This window comes from Oncorhynchus mykiss, chromosome 17, assembly GCF_013265735.2.
Source record: "Oncorhynchus mykiss isolate Arlee chromosome 17, USDA_OmykA_1.1, whole genome shotgun sequence".
In the NCBI taxonomy this organism is placed as follows: domain Eukaryota; kingdom Metazoa; phylum Chordata; class Actinopteri; order Salmoniformes; family Salmonidae; genus Oncorhynchus; species Oncorhynchus mykiss.
The window spans coordinates 82,667,115-82,690,354 of NC_048581.1; the positions used below are offsets into that span (position 1 = coordinate 82,667,115).

Sequence of the window (23,240 nt, forward strand, 5' to 3'; positions counted from 1 at the left end):
CTAATAGGGAACAATGTTGTTGTTGTCTGTAAGAAGGAAGTTGTACGATGGTGTCATTTTGCTGAGTCTACCATTAAATTACTTTAATGTTACACATTATAACAATTCCAAATAATGTAATAAATGGAAATGTGAATATTCTACCCAAGAATGTGAAGAAACGTGTCAGTTGCCAATCTGAATCTGGTTTACAGTACCCCTGCCGCACCATTGGCTGTTGAACTGTGTGATGGCAGACAGACCAGGCCTGAGTAGGGATCTCTCTTCCAGACTTCCAGAAACACTGCAGTGCATGTGATCAGGGATAGCCCCGCTCAGCCTGCCGTCTGTCCAGCCAGCCAGGGTAGGAACAAACATAACTCATTGTTTTCAGATGGCGGAGTTGGACTTCCATCAAGTCCATTTCATTAGCACTAAGGGGAAGAGCAAAGCAAGTAGAGAGAAGCAAGGAGATTGTGAGGTGCACGTAGCGTACTGCATGCTTGACCGGAATACAGTGTGATGCTATGCATGACCACAAGTCTGCCATATGTCTTTCTACAAATATAAGGCATATGAAGAAATTAATTATTGATGAAGACTAAGACCATTATTCACAATTGTACAGAATGCAAACGGTTTAGAAACCATGGGCTGGCAGGTAGCCTTTTGGTTAAAGTGTTGGACTTGGACCAAAAGGTTGCAAGGTAAAAATCTGTCGTTCTGCCCCTGAACAAGCAGTTAACCCACTGTTCCTAGGCCATAATTGAAACTAATAATTTGTTGTTAACTGACTTGCCTAGTAAAATAAAGGTTAAAAAAAATATTAAAATGTATCCCTGTGTGTCCTTGTAGTCACCTTAGGACTCAAATGAGTGTTTTTATTGTCATACTATTACCTCGTTTTAGCTCATTGGTTTATAGATAATAGTTTTGTGAACACAGGCAGTCATGCAGTCAGGCAGTCAGGCAGTCAGGCAGTCAGTCAGTCAGTCGGTCAGTCAGTCAGTCAGTCCTACAGGCTGAGCATCTCCCCTGAGGCATCAAGATGCAGTGAGCTGTGGTACCCATGTAGCTTACCCCAGCCTTCTTCCCTCTGGCATCTTAAATAATTCACTCAGTGCTTATTAGCTGTGTGAATAAGGAAAAAAGAGACAGATCAGAGCCCTTTTTATTCTAGCAGAGTTTGCTGTAGCGTCATGGCAACCGCTGCTGGAAGAACCCCCCCTTCTCTTGCTTCACACACCTCACTGCACTCTGGTCCTGCATAGAGACAGCGTCTCCGAGAGGAGAGAGCAGCACCTACGGCCAGACTCTCTGAGCCCCTGCATTGTGCCAGGCTCAGCGTCTGCACGGCACGTCTCTCCTAACTGCTTATCGATTCTCCCAGCCTTTGCTCCTCCCTCCCTTGCTCCCTCCCTCCCTCTTCTTCACTCCTCCCTCCCTCGCTCCCTCTCCTTGCTTCTCCTTCGCACCTCCTTTGCTCCCTTACTCTCTCTCCCTCTCCCTCTCCCTCTCCCTCTCCCCCCCCTCTCTCTCTCTCTCTCTCTCTCTCTCTCTCTCTCTCTCTTTCTCTCTCTCTCCCTCTCCACTCCAGCCCTCCTTCCTTCCTTCCACCCTCCCTTTCACCCTGCGCCTAATTTTCAAAGCTCAGCATTCCCCTCTGCGTGTACTGTAGAGGGAGAACAAATGAACGAGAGGAGGAGGAGCAGAGTCCAGAGTACGCCATAACCCCCCCCCCCACACACCCAATTGATGACAAGTAGGATTTTTATTGAGTAGCCCTTCAGCCAATGAGGTTGCAGTGCCGGGAAATACAGCAGTGAAACGGCACATAGCTTTGATGCTGGTGCTGATTTGCAGTGTGAGAGAATGTTAATGTGCGCGTGTATTTCATTTCATTTTCCCCAGATCTGATTAACTCCTCACTACAGGCAACTGTTTTGTGTCAGTGTGTGTGAAGAGGGCTTTCGTGAAGAGACCCCCGGGGGTGACTGCGGGGACTGAGCAGTTCCATGAGGCTTATCTTCTTCAGAGTGGGATAAACCCAAAAAACTATTAATCTCAAACATTTCTTCTCCTAAGACCTTATCTCAAGTGTCCTGCAGGTACTACAGACAGAAGTACCCTCCCTCTCTCTCTTTTTCTCCAGGAGACAACAGCTCTCCGATACAGGTAAGGTGTCACTTCTTACTGTATGTACATGTTTGTTGATCGGTGATGAGTGCCGTGGTCATGTATCATTTAGTCATGGCAGTAACCAGCCTCATTACACTGCCCATCTACCTAGAGGACTGCAGTGGGAGAGGAAAGGCTCAAGGTAATTATAGTAGACAATGATATCTTTCCCAGTTTCAATTTCCTCTGGTTTAATGTAGAGACACTGCAGGGAAAGGGAGGCTGCCAGTGGAACTTTCTCTCTCAGTATTGAGGCAAGTCCTCATGCGTAGCTTCATACAGTGCTGCAGTATCACGTTACATAATAGTAGAAAATGTGTGTAAGAGAGTAGAACTTGGGATGGGGCTGTTTTTCACATTAGAAAACATTGAAACAACATATTTCACAGTCCTCTACTCCTTTATGGATACCATTCACTTCACGTATGCCGATTCAACTATAACTGAAGTGATCAGTGGAGTGTGTTTTAGTCCCAATTCAATGTTTGATCAAATGCCTTTAACATTTTTTTAAAATATTTTTTTTTACCCTGAACCAAAATATGAGAGAAATTTACAAACAACCAATTTTCTGTTGATCTGTTGATATCACGTTTATATGCAGTTATCTGGTTGATATAAGTCCATTTGTTTTCTATCTTTAAATTTAGACTAAAAGGAAGGTAAATGGTTGATAAAATGACATGATGACAGTTTTGAAGTAACATCATGAGAGGAACAGCCCCGTTCCACTATACATTCTGCTGCGCTGGGGGGTGCATGCAAGGTCAATTCTGCTGAACAAGCTATTCTGAAAGAGCCCATGCATGCATTGAAGAGGTGCTACCCTGTACTGTAATGGATTCAAAGTAATGATATTAACTGTCAAAGCTAGGTTTCTCAGAACAAATTAACCACATCGCCCCTTTCCACCATGTGTAGCTTGTACCTAAGGTCATTGCATCATCATTGACTACGTTGACTGCGTATCTTTTCTTGGGTTGATTTCAGTCTTCCACACCACTCTGAAGGGTACAGTTTACCAGATAAAAGTGGACCTCAGTGAAAATGCAGCAGTTTATATCAGGTTATAAAACCTGATCTACTGAGCAATTCCATATTCCTCATATGCATACTTTAGTCATGAGTCATTAGCATAAGGATGGAACCTCTATATACCACATCAGGGTGTAAACAATGGTATTGAGAGGCAGCATTATCCAAGGTGACAAGTGAGTGTCTTTCTATGGGGCTGTTGTGTTCTCAGGTGGTGTTTCAGGCTGGTCGGTCTTCAGGGCCACTATGTGTACAGGACTGGGACTCTCCAGGTTTAGAACCTCCTATAGCTCCTCCCACCAGCTTCCTCCAGTGTACAGGACTGCCTGTACTGGGACTCTCCTGGTTAAGATGCATAGGGGTCCGCCTCCTCTGGCACAGCAGAGGTGATTCAGAGGAGCCACAGCCGCAGCACTCTCTCTCTCTCTCTCTCTCTCTCTCTCTCTCTCTCTCTCTCTCTCTCTCTCTCTCTCTCTCTCTCTCACTTACACACACATGCACACTCGCGCACACCCACACACACACACACACACAGATGTCCAGGGAATAGTGCTGAGCTGGCCATGTCATGGGGGAGGATACTGGGATACGTACCAGTGCTAGTTCATAAATCAGTAAAATGGAGTCTATTTTGGGTCATAGGGGTAAGTGGGAGAGACATGTCTGGGGTTTTACTGCTTGGTTAAAATGGATGGGCTTTCAAAGGAATGAGGCAACACTACAGTAACCCTCACCCTAACCCTTATTTGTGAGTAGAGGAGGTCAATTGCTGTTTCCTCTCCTGGTCAACATAAAAGCATAACAGTTAAGAAATGTTCCCGTACATCGATAGGTCTTCTACTCTTCACGTTGGAGTGGTTGGGCAGCTGAAAAGCAAAGGCCTTGATGCTTCACCACAATCTCTCTCTCTCTCTCTCTCTCTCTCTCTTGGATAGATTTTGTGCAGTAATAAACTGTTTGTATGATCTCTCCCAGAAGATGCTCCATTGTTAATGACACGCCAGGTGCACATTGAGATGATACTGAGATTATATTTTTCATTGTGAGTCAAACTGTATATAAGCTAGGGAAGTCTTCATGTGTCCATGGCCGACATTTCTGTAACACATTTTGTGAAGTACATACGGATGTTTTATAGTGTGCTTTGTAAACTGACAAAGGGAACTATGTTTTTGTAAGACTGATGCAAATTTTGGAAATGCAATGGCCTGTTGTAATTCTCTAACATGGCCTTTGTACCGTTTAGCCACCGTTTAGCTATGTTACAGCCATCTGAGCCAATTATGTATTATGAAGTCATTTTTAGCCTACTTTTATAGTGAGCCTGGACTTCCCTCTAAAAGTTACTGACTTGCTGTCTTTGTTTCATTGGGAACTGCAGGCAAACACTGTCAGTTTACGCTTTACTGCTGTAGTAGAGGGTTTGTTTGTGTAGCCAGCCACTGGGGTCAGATAGGAGAAAGGAGAAAAAGAGAGACAATACAAAGGAAGGTAATGAGATGTTGTCAGAGTCCTATCTTCCTCTCTTCGCTCTCTCCAGGTCCACTGGTACTGAAGCTAGCTGCCTGCCACCCCAATTGTCACTGCTTCTAGACAATAATGAAACCACCCTACAGGTTATTTGGCACACACATTGTGGCAAGCTACTCCTGTTATTCACATCCTCAGAGATAAAGGCCTACATTTTCATTAAAGTGTTTAAGTTTTCTCTGCCTTATAGTATATAATACATACTGTATCTTGGGGATCCATAACATCAACATTATATTGATTCTAAAGTTTGAACAATCCCAAAATGCTATGTTCAACTTGATGTAAGTGTCATATCTAGCCTGAAATCCAGTCGGTTTGTGCTAACTTCCACTCCTTGCCACTCCTTGTCATGCATGACAAGGCAAGGAGTGGAATGTTAGCACAAACAGACAATCATATCTGTGTTTCTTGTTGTTTCATGCGCTACTAACCGTAAACAGACTCTGAGTCTATGATCTTTTGAATGATAAAACATGCTCTTGTCCAGGGTCCCCCTTCCAGGCAAATCATTGACCCAGCGACCTCCATCATACGTCTTGTATTATCATCAGGTGAATGAAGGAGAAGTAATCATTATTTTGAAGTGAATAGATTTGGTAGATGGTTTTCATTATTTTGACCTCCCCACATTATAGTTGGAAGAGGAAGTGTAAACTCTAACAGCCTATTAGCTGGAAAGAAAACTCCAAACACATTTTCACTAAGAGCAGCTGGTTAAACAAAGGTTAGCCATGCGTTTGAAAACATGTATGTCCAAGTCAAGGAGCATACCAGCAGCCAGCAGCCTATTCATGGGTGATTCTTAAAAGCCTATGTCAGATACTCCAGTGAGTGTAATTGGCTTAATATTAGGAGTTGAGAAATAAATGTGACATTATTTACATTTTTAGAAATAAGATATTCTCCTCTTTTCTACTGTAGGTATGTAAACAGTTAGTTAGTCACAGTTAGTTTATTATGTTGTTGGTAGAGATATTCACAAAAACGTTAAAACAAAAAATATATATATATATTTTTTAATGTATTTATATTTTTGCCGACCCCTGCAGTACCTCCGTATACTCCTAGGGGGCCACGGATCCCCGGTTGAATACCCCTGCTCTATTGATTGAATAACTAATGACTAAGTGTTGGTTAGAGAACTCCCCATTATCTCATAGTTGGAGTGAGAGACAACCATGCAGCTTTCATTGTTACAGATAAGAGTAGTGTAGACCAAACCCTGCAGTCCCAGTAAGCACTGATCAAGCACTGATCATTACGGGCACAAAAGCTTCCGCTTCCGAATATATTACTCGCTAATGTTCAGTCTCTGGATAATAAAGTAGACGAGCTCAGGGTGAGGATCCCCTTCCAGAGAGACATCAGGGACTGTAATATACTCCAATTCATGGAATCATGGCTCTCTCCGAATATCCTGTCCATACAGCCAGCTGGGTTCTCAGTACATCGCGCAGACAGGAATAAAGAACTCTCCTGGAAGAAGGGCTTGGTGTATGTTTCATGATTAACCACTCATGGTGTGATTGTGATAACGTACAGAAACTCAAGTCCTTTTGTTCGCCCAACCTAGAATACCACACAATCAAACGCCGACTGTTTTACCTCCCAAGAGAATTCTCTTTGGTTATAGACACAGCCATGTATATTCCCCCTCAAGCCGATACCCCGACGGCCCTCAAGGAACTACACTGGACTTTATGCAAAGTGTAAACCACATATACTGAGACAACATTTATTGTAGCTGGGGATTTTAACAAAGCACATTTTAGGAAAATGCTATCGATGTTCTATCAACACATTGACTGTAGTACTCGCCCTGGGAAAACATTTGACCACTGATATTCTCTCTTCCGGGATGCCTACAAGGCCCTCTACTGCCCTCCCTTTGGCAAATCAGATCACGACTCCATTTTGCTCCTCCTTTCCTATAGGCAGAAACTCAAACAGGAAGGTCTATTCAATGCTGGTCTGACCAATCGGAATCCATGCTTCAAGATTGTTTTGATCATGGGGACTGGGATATGTTCCGGATAGCCTCGGATATTAACATTGATGTATACACGGACACGGTGACTGAGTTCATCAGGAAGTGTATACGGGATGTTGTTCCCACGGTGACTATTAAAACTTACCCAAACCTAAACCGAGGCTAGATGGCAGTATTCTCACTAAACTGAAAGCATGAACCAACGCATTTAACCATAGCAAGGTGACTGGGAATATGGTTGAATAAAAACAGTGCAGTTATTCCCTCTGTAAAGCAATCAAACAGGCAAAACGGCATTACAGAGACAAAGTGGAGTTGCAATTCAATGGCTCAGACACGAGACATATGTGGCAGGGTCTACAGACAATCACGGATTACAAAGGGAAAACCAGCCACGTCGTGGACACCGACATCTTGCTCCCAGATAAGCTAAGCACCTTTTGGCCGCTTTAAGGATAACACAGCGCCTTCGAAAAGGGCCCCTCACAAGGACTGTGGGCTCTCGTTATCCGTGGCTGATGTAAGTAAAACATTTAAACGTGTTAACCTTTGCAAGGCTGCCGGCCCAGACGGCATCCCTAGCCACATCCTCAGAGCATGCGTAGACCAGCTGGCTGGAGTGTTTACAGACATATTCAATTTCTCCCTATCCCATTCGCTGTCCACAATTGCTTCAATATGTCCACCATTGTTCCTGTCCCAAGAAAGCAAAGGTAACTGAACTACATGACAATTGCTTCTGTCATCATGAAGTGCTTTGAGAGGCTAGTTAAGGATCGTATCACCTCTACCTTACCTTACACCCCAGACCCACTTCGGTTTGCTTACCGCCCCAATAGATCCACAGACGACGCAATCGCCATTGCATTTCACACTGCCCTATCCCATTTGGACAAGAGGAATACATATGAAAGAATACTGTTCATTGACTATAGCTCAGCCTTCAAAACCATAGTACCCTCCAAGCTCATCATCAGGCTCGGGGCCCTGGGTCTGAAACCTTGCCCTGTGCAACCCAGTCTTGGATTTCCTGATGGGCAAGACCCTGGATGGTGAAGGTAGGAAACAACACCTTCATTTCACTGATCTTCAACCCAGGGGCCCCACAAGGGTTCATACTTAGCCCCCTCCTCCCTGTTCACCCATGACTGCGTGGCCACAATCATCAAGTTTGCAGACGACACAACCATAGAAGGCCTGATTACCAATAATGATGAGACAGCCTACAGAGAGGAGGTGAGAGCCCTGGTGGAGTGGTGCCAGGAAAATAACCTCTCCCTCAACGTCAACTAAAAGAAGGAGCTGATGTTGGACTTCAGGAAATAGCAGAGGGAGCACACCCCTATCCACATTGACGGGACCACAGTGGAGAACGTGAAAAGCTTCAAGTTCCTTGGCGTACACATCACTGATTGTCTGAAATGGTCCACCCACACAGACAGTGTGGTGAAGAAGGTGCAACAGCGCCTCTTCAACCTGAGGAGGCTGAAGAAATGTGGCTTGTCCCCCAAGACCCTTACAAACTTTTACAGATGCACAATTGAGAGCATCCTGTCAGGCTGTATCACCGCCTAGTACGGTAACTGCCACGCCCGCAACCACAGGGCTCTCCAGAGGATGGTGCAGTCTGTCCAACATTTCACCGGGGGCACACTGCCTGCCCTCCAGGACACCTACAGCTCCCAGTGTCACAGGAAGGCCTAAAACATCATCAAGGACGTCAACCACCCGAGCCACGGCCTGTTCACCCCGCTACCATCCAGAAGGCGAGGTCAGGACAGGTGCATCAAAGCAAGGACAGAGAGACTGAAAAACAGATTCTATCTCAAGGCCATCAGACTGTTAAATAGCAATCACTAGCCGGCTTCCCCCCGGTTACTCAAACCTGCAACTTAGAGGCTGCTGCCCTATTTACATAAGACTTGGAATCACTGGCCACTTTAATAATGGAACACTAGTCACTTTAATAATGTTTACATACTGCTTTACTCATCTTGTATGTATATAATATATATAATATATTCTCTTCTACTGTATTCTAGTCAATGCCAATCCGACATTGCTCGTCCTAATATTTATAAATATCTTAATTCCATTACTTTACTTTTAGTTTTGTGGATATTGTGAATTGTTAGATATTACTGCACTGTTGGAGCTAGGAACACAAGCATGCTGCTAAACCCGCAATAACATCTGCTAAATATGAGTATGTGACCAGTACAATTTGATTTGATTTGATTAATATGTTTGATAAGAGCCACAGTGAGCCTGAACTATCAGGCCTGCTGCTATGTCTGTGTTGTTTTTCCTAACTGTTAGAAAGATATGCTGTCTATGTTGTATGCCAGCAGAGTTGGAAGCTCAAGAGGTGAGAGAGTATAGCTGAGAATTCTCATAGCTTAGTGGAGTCCACATCAGCACAAACTCCATTGACTGGGGTGGGCAACAATTGCAGAAAGGGCTTCCCCCTGTACTTCACTACATCTGGTTGATTCATGTGGATAATTTAATTAAAGTTCCATCAATTACGTGTTAAACCATGATTGAATTTCTGAGAAATCTATGCAGCCATGTTAATGGGCAAACAGCAATCGAAAACTATATCATATGACATTTACCCTCCTCTGTTAAATAAGGACAGCTCAACTTCACTGCCCCCTATTGGTCAGAATCCAGATCTTCAATTATAGACTTGTGCATCACCACAATGTGGGTGCAAAGATCTCAGAATAGCAACATTGTACATACTATCTTCAAATGATTTAGTAAGACTGAGAATGTATCCATCCCACATTGAATGCTGTAAGTTAAGAATATTGACTATGTACTGACCAGGAACAGCCTGAAGAGACATGGAGAGTATTCTGCCTCTTTGTGAGGAAATGCTGAGAATCATCCTTCCATAATGATGCCAATTTGTCTTCCTTGCTCTTCCTATGTCTCTCAAGCAAGAAATCCTGGTGAGCTGCTGAAGCAGAAAAGGAAAGATGTCCAGACAGAGCTTAGTTTGCTTTATATAAGTTCCTAAGATATGATGCAGGCCTCCTGCTGATTAAGTAATTGCTTGTGCAGCCTTAACTTTCAACGTTGAAGGATTCAGTCTAATGAATACTAGTGGCTCTCCTGTTTCCTTAGCAATACAGAAAAATTACAGAAAAAAACACAAAATCTTAAAATCTATTCAGATAAATGGGGTGCAAAGAGATAAGTTAATTAGTCAGTCCCTTATGGAAGGCCTTTCCCTCAGTAGCCTACTCAGTCAAGTTGCCCCAGATCCGTTGAATGGGGCAACACGCTCTGCTCTTTGTGTAGGGTGATGAATTCAGACTGAGCTCTCTCTCTCTCCTTTATCCTCTCCCCCTAGCCCATCTCTAACTGTTTCAACCAGCTCTAGTCGGTCAAGCTATTTTAGGTACCAGCAGGAAGCACAAAAATAATGAGCGTGTGTATAATAGACAGAAAATGAGAGATGGAGGGAGAGTGTACATGAGAGAGGGCATGTGTGCATGAGAGATAGAGAGAAAGTGTGTGTGTGTGTGTGTGTGTGAGAGAGAGAGAGAGAGAGAGAGAGAGAGAGAGAGAGAGAGAGAGAGAGAGAGAGAGAGAGAGAGAGAGAGAGAGAGAGAGAGAGAGAGAGAGAGAGAGAGAGAAAGAAAAAACTAAACCAAGAGCAGCCAAGAGGGTAAGAAAGAGTCAAAACGTCTGACTGGCCTAATTTGAGCAACCTTGGAAAGACAGAGGAGAGACGGCTATGTGATGGTGCTGGGATGGAGGGACTGTGATGGTGTTGGCATGTAGAGACTGTGATGGTGTTAGGATGGAGGGACTGTGATGGTGTTGGGATGGAGGGACTGTGATGGTATTGGCATGGAGGGACTGTGATGGTGTTGGCATGGAGGGACTGTGATGGTGTTGGCATGGAGGGATGGTGATGGGATGGAGGGACTGTGATGGTGTTGGGATGGAGGGACTGTGATGGTGCTGGGATGGAGGGACTGTGATGGTGTTGGCATGTAGAGACTGTGATGGTGTTAGGATGGAGGGACTGTGATGGTGTTGGGATGGAGGGACTGTGATGGTATTGGCATGGAGGGACTGTGATGGTGTTGGCATGGAGGGACTGTGATGGTGTTGGCATGGAGGGATGGTGATGGGATGGAGGGACTGTGATGGTGTTGGGATGGAGGGACTGTGATGGTGCTGGGATGGAGGGACTGTGATGGTGTTGGCATGGAGGGATGGTGCTGGGATGGAGGGACTGTGATGGTGTTGGGATAGAGGGACTGTGATAGTGTTAGGATGGAGGGACTGTGATGGTGTTGGGATGGAGGGACTGTGATGGTGATGGGATGGAAGGACTGTGATGGTGTTAGGATGGAGGGACTGTGATGGTGTTAGGATGGAGGGACTGTGATGGTGATGGGATGGAGGGACTGTGATGGTGTTGGGATGGAGGGACTGTGATGGTGATGGGATGGAGGGATTGTGATGGTGATGGGATGGAGGGACTGTGATGATGTTAGGATGGAGGGACTGTGATGGTGTTAGGATGGAGGGACTGTAATGGTGATGGGATGGAGGGACTTTGAGACTGTGTCCAGGGGGGTGCCATGTAGTTAGGTCACTGACAGCCTCGACAGATCCTGTCCTGAGACATTACTAATTTATAATAATAATCCTGAATATGAATCATGTTCAAAATCATTTCCTGTCTTTAATCCTTGACCCAGCCAATTTATTTACTGGAGGCAACTATATTTATTTGAAATGTGACTTCTTCCAATTGCTTGGGTTAGTTAGTTATTGCATTAATATCCTGTATAGCTATTACCGTTAGTACCCAGTTAGTTGAGTTAGTGTTTTGACTAGCTATTTCAATTTTAAAATACAGTACCAATGTCTTACTCCTTCTATAGAATATTGCAGTGGGTAGTACACATGATCTAGATAAATATCATGGACAAAATTAGGAAGATTTTGGTGTGTTTTGCAAGCGGAAATAAGTTATTGTAAATCGTCATGGCATACAGTACATACTATAAAGTACTGGTCTGGCACAACATACTTGATAGAATTTACTGGGAAGTGCACTTTTAGATCAGTGAGATGAATGTTGTCTTTGATCATTTGTTCATTTCTTGTTCATGTGTTCATTTCTCTCAAAGATTGCAACTGTAGACAAGCATTTCTCTTGAAGATAGCAACTGTAGACAAACATTTATCTTGAAGATAGCAACTGTGGACAAGCATTTCTCTTGAAGATAGCAACTGTGGACAAGCATTTCTATTGAAGATAGCAACTGTGGACAAGCATTTCTCTTGAAGATAGCAACTGTGGACAAGCATTTCTCTTGAACATCCAACTGTGGACAAGCACTTCTCTTGAAGATAGCAACTGTGGACAAGCATTTCCCTTGAAGATAGCAACTGTGGACAAGCATTTCTCTTGAATATAGCAACTGTGGACAAGCATTTCTCTTGAAGATAGCAACTGTGGACAAGCATTTCCCTTGAAGATTGCAACTGTGGACAAGCATTTCCCTTGAAGATAGCAACTATGGACAAGCATTTCCCTTGAAGATCGCAACTGTGGACAAACATTTATCTTGAAGTTGGACACGTATCTTTGTCCTGTGTTGTCCTTGTTGCCCTTGTACGTCTGGATGTCATGCTGCTGAGATGTCACACTGCGATTTTTTGATCTAACACTTTCTGATTTTCCCCAGTGCTTGCATTTTTTTATTACAAAAGGGAAAGCAATTGCATAGTTGCCAGCCTGCCACTGAAGGACTGGCGATTGCACAGATCTGTACAGGCATTGTAGTTGGTGGCACGAAGCAGCATGCGGAATGATAACTTTAAAAAAGGTCTCTAAACCAGGTTCATAGCTGATTTTTGTTATCTTAAGTTTTCAGTAAGGCCTTCAGTGTTTCCTGAACAAATTCACTGTCCAGGAAACACGTAGGCCCTACTCAGCAGTTGTAATGCTATATTTCTGTCATTATTGATAACTGGAGAAAAGACACTCAGACATAATCTGCAAGATTGATTGTTGATGCCTATATGTTTTACATCATTGATATGTTAACCAAAATCTAGAACAAGTTAAGTCACCAGGTGGTGACTAGCCTATAGTATTCTAGAACTAGTTATGTCACCAAGTGGTGACTAGCCTATAGTATTCTAAAACTAGTTATGTCACCAGGTGGTGACTAGCCTATAGTATTCTAGAACTAGTTATGTCACCAGGTGGTGACTAGTCTATAGTATTCTAGAACTAGTTATGTCACCAGGTGGTGACTAGCCTATAGTATTCTAGAACTAGTTATGTCACCAGGTGGTCACTAGCCTATAGTATTCTAGAACTAGTTATGTCACCAGGTGGTGACTAGCCTATAGTATTCTAGACCTAGTTATGTCACCAAGTGGTGACTAGCCTATAGTATTCTAAAACGAGTTATGTCACCAGGTGGTGACTAGCCTATAGTATTCTAGAACTAGTTATGTCACCAGGTGGTCACTAGCCTATAGTATTCTAGAACTAGTTATGTCACCAGGTGGTGACTAGCCTATAGTATTCTAGAACTAGTTATGTCACCAGGTGGTCACTAGCCTATAGTATTCTAGAACTAGTTATGTCACCAGGTGGTGACTAGCCTATAGTATTCTAGGAACTAGTTATGTCATCAGGTGGTGACTAGCCTATAGTATTCTAGAACTAGTTATGTCATCAGGTGGTGACTAGCCTATAGTATTCTAGAACGAGTTATGTCACCAGGTGGTGACTAGCCTATAGTATTCTAGAACTAGTTATGTCACCAGGTGGTGACTAGCCTATAGTATTCTAGAACTAGTTATGTCACCAGGTGGTGACTAGCCTATAGTATTCTAGAACTAGTTATGTCACCAGGTGGTGACTAGCCTATAGTATTCTAGAACTAGTTATGTCACCAGGTGGTGACTAGCCTATAGTATTCTAGAACTAGTTATGTCACCAGGTGGTGACTAGCCTATAGTATTCTAGAACTAGTTATGTCATCAGGTGGTGACTAGCCTATAGTATTCTAGAACTAGTTATGTCATCAGGTGGTGACTAGCCTATAGTGTTCTGTTGATAATGTGAAAGAAGTTCAGGCATGCAATGCCCCATGCGGTAGAGTGTATATGAATACATCTATTACTTTTAATGATCAGAGAATGTTCTATTTCACATAATCATATCCTTTAGTCTTCCAGGTGGTTGGATGTTTGGTAGGTCATGTTATAAAGTAGGTTTATGTGAAAGAGTAATTGAAAATGACTCCTCTTATTTCACAATTGATCTTAGTTAATTATAATAGAATTCTCAGGTCAATCCATTTAATTACAGTTGGAGACAGGAGATTTTAATAAGGAAGAGCGTAATTAGTAAATGTCTGCTTCATTTTCCAATAGTTTCAAAGTAAATAGTCTGATATTATACGTCTGTGTTGTGACAGCTGGATCGTTCTCTTTTGGACTTTTCTGTGATGTACATGCGGTGCTATATGTGTGATAATACATTGAAGAGGAATGAAGATGGACCGATAGTTCCTCAATGTAACTTCTTCTTGCTTGAGCCTGAGGCCTTTACCAATATGGTTGATCACAGCAGCTTTACAGCATTAGCCTAGACTATACAATGCTCCAGGTGTACAATCTAGTCCAAACGCAGTAAGTAGAACATTGCCTTTCACGTCCTGGGTATTTGGCCTGGTTCAGGTAAACACTGTTCCTTTCCTCGTACTTTGTGAGATCATAATCATAAAAAAGGTCAATTCCACAGAAACCAAATGACATTTTAACTCAGATTTATTTCACTTTAAAATGTATGCAAAGCAAAAACCATTGATATGAAAGTTTAACAAACCATACAACTATGTATAACGACTACTCTGAACAATTTACATAGAAAATTTCACCGAAACTGTGCAAATGAAAAGTTTGGTAACAAAATGATGGTAAAATCTCCCTCTGTTTTTTATGCGACCACGTTTTCCCAAAAATCTGAATTAAGATTCAAAGATGTCAGCAGAAAGAATGGGGTGTCAGCTGTGACTTTACACCTGGAGTTTGAAAGAAAATATTTAGGTTATTGAACAGTATTTATTGCGATTCGATACTGAGATTTTATTGTGATTTGATGTTCCAAACATATTGCTCGCTATACTGTATGTCTGCTGCGGCGAGAGGAGAGAGCATGAGATAACTCATTTGATAACTCATTTTGATCAGGTAGGTAAATTAAAGTGACATTATTTAAAAAGAAGACGGCGGACAAGCTATAGGAAGAAAAATACTGAGGTTTTGGCGCAGGTACATCCAACTAGCGCTAGCTAACGCTACCTATAGTAGCAAAAAAAGTAATAATATATACACTATCATTCAAAAGTTTGGGGTCACTTAGAAAGTTTGGGGTCACTTAGAAAGTTTGGGGTCACTTAGAAAGTTTGGGGTCACTTAGAAAGTTTGGGGTCACTTAGAAAGTTTGGGGTCACTTAGAAAGTTTGGGGTCACTTAGAAAGTTTGGGGTCACTTAGAAAGTTTCTTGTTTTTGAAAAAAAAGCCATTTTTTTTGTCTAATAAAATAACATCAAATTGATCAGAAATACAGTGTAGACATTGTAACCTGTTACGGATTCTCGCAGCTTTTCGCAACTTTTTGTTAAAAATCGCGCAACATTTCAACGTCCTGCTACTCATGCCAGGAATATAGTATATGCATATGATAAGTATGTGTGTATAGAAAACACTCTGAAGTTTCTGAAACTGGTTAAATCATGTCTGTGGCTATAACAGAACAAATCAAATCAAATCAATTCAAATTTTATTTGTCACATACACATAGTTAGCAGATGTTAATGCGAGTGTAGCGAAATGCTTGTGCTTCTAGTTCCAACAATGCAGTAATAACAAGTAATCTAACTAACAATTCCAAAACTACTGTCTTGTACACAGTGTAAGGGGATAAAGAATATGTACATAAGGATATATGAATGAGTGATGGTACAGAGCAGCATAGGCAAGATACAGTAGATGGTATCGAGTACAGTATATACTTATGAGATGAGTATGTAAACAAAGTGGCATAGTTAAAGTGGCTAGTGATACATGTATTACATAAGGATACAGTCGATGATATAGAGTACAGTATATACGTATGCATATGAGATGAATAATGTAGGGTAAGTAACATTATATAAGGTAGCATTGTTTAAAGTGGCTAGTGATATATTTACATCATTTCCCATCAATTCCCATTATTAAAGTGGCTGGAGTTGAGTCAGTGTCAGTGTGTTGGCAGCAGCAACTCAATGTTAGTGGTGGCTGTTTAACAGTCTGATGGCCTTGAGATAGAAGCTGTTTTTCAGGCTCTCGGTCCCAGCTTTGATGCACCTGTACTGACCTCGCCTTCTGGATGATAGCGGGGTGAACAGGCAGTGGCTCGGGTGGTTGATGTCCTTGATGATCTTTATGGCCTTCCTGTGACATCGGGTGGTGTAGGTGTCCTGGAGGGCAGGTAGTTTGCCCCCGGTGATGCGTTGTGCAGACCTCACTACCCTCTGGAGAGCCTTACGGTTGAGGGCGGAGCAGTTGCCGTACCAGGCGGTGATACAGCCCGCCAGGATGCTCTCGATTGTGCATCTGTAGAAGTTTGTGAGTGCTTTTGGTGACAAGCCGAATTTCTTCAGCCTCCTGAGGTTGAAGAGGCGCTGCTGCGCCTTCTTCACAATGCTGTCTGTGTGAGTGGACCAATTCAGTTTGTCTGTGATGTGTATGCCGAGGAACTTAAAACTTGCTACCCTCTCCACTACTGTTCCATCGATGTGGATAGGGGGGTGTTCCCTCTGCTGTTTCCTGAAGTCCACAATCATCTCCTTAGTTTTGTTGACGTTGAGTGTGAGGTTATTTTCCTGACACCACACTCCGAGGGCCCTCACCTCCTCCCTGTAGGCCGTCTCGTCGTTGTTGGTAATCAAGCCTACCACTGTTGTGTGGTCCGCAAACTTGATGATTGAGTTGGAGGCGTGCGTGGCCACGCAGTCATGGGTGAACAGGGAGTACAGGAGAGGGCTCAGAACGCACCCTTGTGGGGCTCCAGTGTTGAGGATCAGCGGGGAGGAGATGTTGTTGCCTACCCTCACCACCTGGGGGCGGCCCGTCAGGAAGTCCAGTACCCAGTTGCACAGGGCGGGGTCGAGACCCAGGGTCTCGAGCTTGATGACGAGCTTGGAGGGTACTATGGTGTTGAACGTGTTCAGGAGTAAAAATCCCAGAAAAACTGTTCACCAAAAACACAAAAAAAATATTCATCCGCCAGTCTTTGAATTGTCTAAGTCGGTAGAAAATAGATGAGTTTCCGTTTACAACGCTTACAGCTTCCACACGATGTTTCACATTTCGTTGCGAGTTTATCCTTGGTGGGATGACGTATAGGCACTTCCTGTCTTGGGGTGATTTCAAGACTTGCTGCTATCGAATACAGATCGCCCCGTGATCAATTTGATCGAATATTAACGTTTATTAATACCTAAAGTTGGTTTACAAAAGTAGTTTGAAGTGATTTGTAAAAGTTTATAGGCAACTTTTTTAATTTTAAAAAGTGACGTTGCGTCTTGTAAAGTTTAATTTTCCTTGGATCAGACGGCCTTCATAAATTGACATTTTGGGCATACTTTGACGGATTTAATCGGGAAAAAAACCCAATTGTGATGTTTATGGGACATATAGGAGTGCCAACAAAGAAGCTCGACAAAGGTAATGAATGTTTTATATTTTATTTCTGCGTTTTGTGTAGCGCCGGCTACCGCAAAATCTTTTGTTTAGGTCTCGTTCAGGTATTTTGGGGGTGGTGCATGCTATCAGATAATAGCTTCTCATGCTTTCGCCGAAAAGCATTTTACAAATCTGACATGTTGGCTAGATTCATAACGAGTGTAGCTTTAATTGAGTATCTTGCGTGTGTGTTTTAATGAAAGTTTGAGTTTTATCGAGTACTATAGGTGGCGCTCTGAAATATCCGTAACAGGTTTTAATGTTGTAAATGACTATTGTAGCTGGTAACATCAGATTTGTTATGGAATATCTACATAGGCGTACAGAGGCCCATTAGCAGATACCATCACTCCTTTGTTCTAATGGCATGTTGTGCTGGCTAATCCACGTTTATAATTTTAAAAGTTTAGCTTGAGTAACAGACGCCTCACAAATCCTTAACTTTATTAAATTGTACCCGCAAAACACCAGTCTCAATGTCAACAGTGAAGAGGCGACTCTGGGATGCTGGCCTTCTAGGCAGAGTTGCAAAGAAAAAGCCATGTCTCATACTGGCCAATAAAAATAAAATATTAAGATGGGCTAAAGAACACAGACACTGGACAGAGGAACTCTGCCTAGAAATCCAGCATCCCAGAGTTGCCTCTTCACTGTTGATGTTGAGACTGGTGTTTTCAAATGGATCCAGGCTCTGTCTGTTTCTGACTCAGTTATAAGCATCATATAATCTCACACATTTTACACGAACACTGACCCATAACATGCCTGAGCAGATGACCTGGAACTAGACAAGGCTTCTCAACGGAGTCCCCCACCTTCTTGATCAGCCCCACTGATAACTGATTTGTTACAGTTACAGAGATGATATGTGAATGTAATAGTAACTGTTGTGTGTTAGACCCAGAGAAAAGGCTATTACATGTTTGTATACCCAGTCTAGTGTATCAGATTCAGGTCAAAGTGTAACAATTATATCATCAGTCAAACACTGTCAGTCCAGAACTAACTACAATGCTACTGTCTTACTGTTGAGACTACTGCTGCTGGTTCACTGTGATACTATCTGCACATTACTGCCATTTGTAGACTACACCTCCCTAGTTGTATTCTTGGCTGTCTTGTAGTTGCACTGTCAGCATTACGAGGGGCCCGGAGAGACACGTTTGTGTGTGTGTGTGTGTGTGTTTGTGTATCGAACTCCTCCTTTAATATATCTCAGCAATAGTTGATTTTTGAACTTTATCGTAGACCTTTATTTGTATAATAACGGGAGTGGTTCTTGCCAGTCAGGAATTACATTTTGGAAAAGAGCACCAGTTCTTTTTTTTCTCTCTCTGTTTATACTAGCTGCCCCTGCTGACATCATGTGGCCATTTTAGGACTGGCCTACAATCTCTTATTACAGAGATATAAACATACTTTCTGGTCAATTACATCAAAAAGTAACTTAATCAGAGGGGATCAACATAACAATCTACCTCTGTAAGTGCATGAGTGCATGAGTGCATGAGTGCATGAGTGCATGAGTGAGTGAGTGAGTGAGTGAGTGAGTGCGTGAGTGCGTGAGTGCGTGAGTGCGTGAGTGCGTGAGTGAGTGAGTGAGTGAGTGAGTGAGTGAGTGAGTGAGTGAGTGAGTGAGCGAGTGAGCGAGTGAGAGAGAGAGAGAGAGAGAGAGAGAGAGAGAGAGATTCATCTTTGTACGTTACACCCCTGCATTGCAGTGCTGCCTGCAGGATCTGGAGAGGATGCAGTGCCCATCCTCTTTGCCGTCACAGCGGAGGGAAGTGAAACGTGGTCCAAATAACATTGACGACTAGAAGCCCCCTGCATGCAACTCAGAAAAACCACACATTAACTCTACGGCCCGGGTTTACTTTCTCTCTCTTTGACTTCGCTTGGTTGTTATCATGTCCTAGCTTAGCAGTCCACACAGCTGAACTGAACCAATCATGTGGATCTGGGCCCAGGTTGAGAGAGTCTCTCTCACAGATAGATGCACTGGGGTTGATTTGGTTTTGAGGTGCAGCAGGGGAGGGGGCAGGGGGACAAGGGAAGGGAGGGGGTGCGGGAATCCCATACGGCAGAAGTGAGGAACAGGAACCCTCAGGGATCAATATTTCAGGAGCTCCAGACCACTGTTATGTTTTCTATGCACTATGACCTTGCAGAATGGCTTGTCACACGGCGAGCACACATCATACTAGAGCTGCTGAATCGATACAGTTAGAATGGTGACTGGTCGAATCCGGTTCGTTGCCACTGTCTGTATGTACTGTAGTACCATCTAACACTGTATTCAGAACTCCAACCTGATCTTACAGGCCTACTGCAATATTTGTTTGATGTTGATGGGTAACAGCATGCAAGTCTTAATTAGCTTAATTACTATCATGGGGTCAATGTATTTTTTTGAACATTCCAAGAAGAATCTGCTCCAAAGTATTGCATTCATCAATAGCTTATGTGCCTTCTTTAGCAACTGTGTTTGCAACTTTCCAAAGAACATACTAACTCACCCACTACCATGTACCGGATCATGCGTGCTGTAAAATCTTCATGAGTCAAGATCGAGCTGCCCTCTTCTTTATGAGCAAGGTTCTTTCTATTGGTCCAGGTTTGATTTATGGAACATACTGTCTAGATCTATGGGTCTGTTTGAACACAGTATCATCATCAATCCACCACACACTTTAGACAAGTGACAACTAAAAACCCCTCTGGTCAGCCATATCTCTTCACTTGGGCTGGTGTTGTTCTGTAGTCTGTGAGTTGCAGATGTTAACCAAGGTCATGTTAAATGGGTACAGGGGAAAAAAATATGTTTTTTCTAACGAATTGTGAAAACTAAGTCTTCAAATGGGGATTCAACACTGGCAGTGCTGGAACAATGTGATAAAACATGTTGTTGGATAAAGCTATCCCGAGTTGATGATATGTTGGGAGTATTCTAATTAGCTTCTGGAAAAATCACTTGCATTTAATTGTATTATTTCCCCCTGTTAACACAAAGACAATTATGTTTGACTTTTTATTAGAATAATTGATATTCAAAGTAGTTTCCATAAACTAGTCTTTTGGGAGTGTTTTTCTGGTTCAATAAAAATGCACTTAGAAAAATGGAGCTAAGACCCAGTTCTTAGATAATTCTTTGTAGTCCTCAGAAAACCCAGTTTGGTATAGATAGTTCAACCGGAATCATCTGATATTTTCTCTAGGAAAAACACTGACAAAATATAGGCCTAGTTAACTTCCTGTAATCTTTTCAATGAGCATAGAGCACTAACGTTACATTAAGACTTTGGGAAAGTTTGTCTCATATTTCAGTAAACTGAATTCCACAGTCACACGTTTCAATTCCATCAATTAGTGGATTAATGAGATAGATGACAGTAGCACATTTACATGTGCGTCACAACCTGCTATAGCCTACAGTACCAGTCAAACGTTTGGACACAACTACTCATTCCAGAGTTTTTCTTAATTTTTTACAATTTTATACATTGTAGAATAATAGTGATGACACCCATACTTTGAAATAACATATGGAATCATGTAGTATCCAAAAAAGTGTTAATCAAATCAAAGTGCAGTATATTTTAGATTTTAGATTCTTCAAAGTAGCAACCCTTTGCTTGATGACGGCTTTGCACACTCTTGGCATTCTCTCAACCAGCTTCACCTGGAATGCTTTTCCAACAGTCTTGAAGGAGTTCCCACATATGCTGAGCACTTGTTGGCTGCTTTTCCTTCACTCTGTGGTCCAACTCATCCCAAACCATCTCTATTGGGTTGAGGTCGGGTGATTGTGGACGCCAGGACATCTGATGCAGCACACAATCACCCTCCTTCTTGGTCAAATAGCCCTAACACAGGCTGGAGATGTGTTGGGTCATGGTCCTGTTGAAAACAAATTATAGTTCCACCAAACGCAAACCAGATGGGATGGCGTATCGCTGCAGAAGGTAGCCATGCTGTGGTAGCCATGCTGGTTAAGATTAACTTAAATTTGAAATAAATCACAGACAGTGTCACCACCAAAGCACCACCACACCATCACACCGGTTTAATGTCCATTGCTCGTGTTTCTTGGTCCAAGCAAGTCTCTTCTTCTTTTTGGTGTCCTTTAGTAGTGGTTTCTTTGCAACAATTTGACCACAAATGCTTGATTCACACAGTCTCCTCTAAACAGTTGAGATGTGTCTATTACTTGAACTCTGTGAAGCATTTATTTGGGCTGCACTCTGAGGTGCAGTTAACTCAAATGAACTTATCCTCTGCAGCAGAGGTAACTCTGGGTCTTCCTTTCCGGTATGGCAGGTAGCCTAGTGGTTAGAGTTTTGGGCCAGTAACTGAAAGGTTGCTGGATTGAATCCCAGAGCTGACAATGTAAAAATCTGGTGTTCTGCCCGTTTCCCAGGCTCTGAAGACGTGGATGTCAATTTAGGCAGCCTCCCGCACCTCTCTGATTCAGAGTGGTTGGGTTAAATGCGGAAGACACATTTCAGTTGTACAACTGACTAGGTACCTTTTCTGTGGCGGTCCTCATCATAGCTCTTCATGGTTTTTGCGACTGCACTTGAAGAAACATTCAAAGTTCTTGACGTTTTCCTAATTGACTCACCTTCATGTCTTAATGTAATGATGGACTGTCATTTCTCTTTGCTTATTTTAACTCTTCTTGCCATAATTTGGATGGTCTTTTACCAAATAGGGCTATCTTCTGTATACCACCCCTACCTTGTCACAACACAACTGATTGGCTCAAACGCATTAAGAAGGAAAGAAATTCCACAAATTAACTTTTAACAAGGCATACCTGTTAATTGAAATGCATTCCAGGTGACTACCTCATGAATCTGGTTGAGAGAATGGCAAGAGTCTGCAAAGCTGTCATCAATACAAAGGGTGGCTACTTATAAAATATATTTTGATTTGTATAACCATTTTTGGTTACTACATTATTCCGTATGTGTTATTTCATAGTTTTGATGTCTTCACTATTATTCTACAATGTAGAAAATAAGAAAAAGTAAGAAAAACCCTTGAATGAGCAGGTGTGTCCAAACTTTTTACTGGTACTATATATAGGCCAGATACAGCATGGGGCTGGATGTGGGCTATGTTATTGTCAGAAATAATAACCCTGGGAGGGAGAGGTCACTACCAAAGACAAGGTAATCAATTCCAGCCAACAACACGGTATCCCTTTCACCTGACATAACAGGACATTCCTGTCACATGATTTGTGTACAGTACAAGCATCGTTTGTTCGTCATTAATAATACTTAGTCAATGAAAACATGATCTGTACCTCTGGGCAACTTCCACCCAGAGACTGGCTGCTGTCTGATTTCTTGCCCGCCTCCCCAAAGTATGTGCTTGTTCACTCCATCTCACAGATGTAAAAGACATCAAATGGTGTTAAGGGAACTCCTGCTAACCCAATGTTACACAAATCAAATGCTTTAACATCCATGAGGGGAGAGTGAGTAAGTGGGTAGGGAGTGAGGGGGTATTAAGGAAGGTTTAGTGCAGTGGTATTCAAAGTCGTGGGAACTGCAGTGGGTCGCTGCAGTGGGTCGTACAATAATCTGCACACTTCAACCCCCCCCCCCCCCCCCCCCCCAAAAAAAAATATATATAATAATACAGATTAAGGATACGAGACGATATACTAACATTTTTGATAAAGATAATTTGAAAAATTAAAATTAATTTAGTAAATGTATTT

General features: G+C 42.6%; 1 protein-coding gene across 2 annotated transcripts in view; it reads left to right on the plus strand.

Moving 5' to 3' along the window:
• The first annotated feature begins 1,707 nt into the window (after positions 1-1,707).
• LOC110494719 (synaptotagmin-2) overlaps positions 1,708-23,240 on the plus strand; it is a 48,627-nt gene continuing 27,094 nt past the window's right edge. For both annotated transcript variants that reach the window (XM_021570018.2, XM_021570020.2), the window contains exon 1: positions 1,708-2,154. The gene's annotated coding sequence lies outside the window, so the exon portion shown is untranslated. The remainder of the gene's footprint in view (positions 2,155-23,240) is intronic.